The sequence below is a fragment of the Sinocyclocheilus anshuiensis genome, unplaced genomic scaffold (genome assembly GCF_001515605.1).
Source record: "Sinocyclocheilus anshuiensis isolate Anshui unplaced genomic scaffold, SAMN03320099.WGS_v1.1 scaffold767, whole genome shotgun sequence".
Lineage (NCBI taxonomy): Eukaryota > Metazoa > Chordata > Actinopteri > Cypriniformes > Cyprinidae > Sinocyclocheilus > Sinocyclocheilus anshuiensis.
This window is the reverse complement of record NW_015551124.1, coordinates 586,045-586,396: the sequence shown is the minus strand read 5'-3', so window position 1 is coordinate 586,396 and position 352 is coordinate 586,045. Positions and strand designations below refer to the sequence as shown.

The 352-nt window shown below is 18.2% G+C and overlaps 1 protein-coding gene across 2 annotated transcripts in view; it reads right to left on the bottom strand.

Annotated features, from left to right (window-relative positions):
- Positions 1-352, bottom strand: part of LOC107663155 (1-phosphatidylinositol 4,5-bisphosphate phosphodiesterase beta-1-like) — an 89,484-nt gene that overhangs the window by 8,028 nt on the left and 81,104 nt on the right. The window lies entirely within an intron of this gene.

Here is a 352-nt window from a genome sequence, read left to right as displayed (position 1 = left end):
GTATAATAAAATAAAATAAAATGTTATTTTTTAAATAACCTGCCATGGTTTGTTTTAGCCTCTTTTTTCTGTATATGTGTATAGAAAATGCATTATAGTTCTGTATTCTTTTTTATTTGAATGAATTTTAATTGACTATGTTGTCATAGTTTGTTTATTCTATTATGTGTATTATTATTTTATTCTATGTGTATTATTACAAAATTAATTAATACAAAAAAGTAAAAAATAATAATAATACAATGTAATTTAATTAATAATATAAATTGAAATGATATATTACTACATATTAAAATAAAATGACAGAATAAACAAGTTGTTTCAGATTTTGATGTTACTGAATCAAAACTCT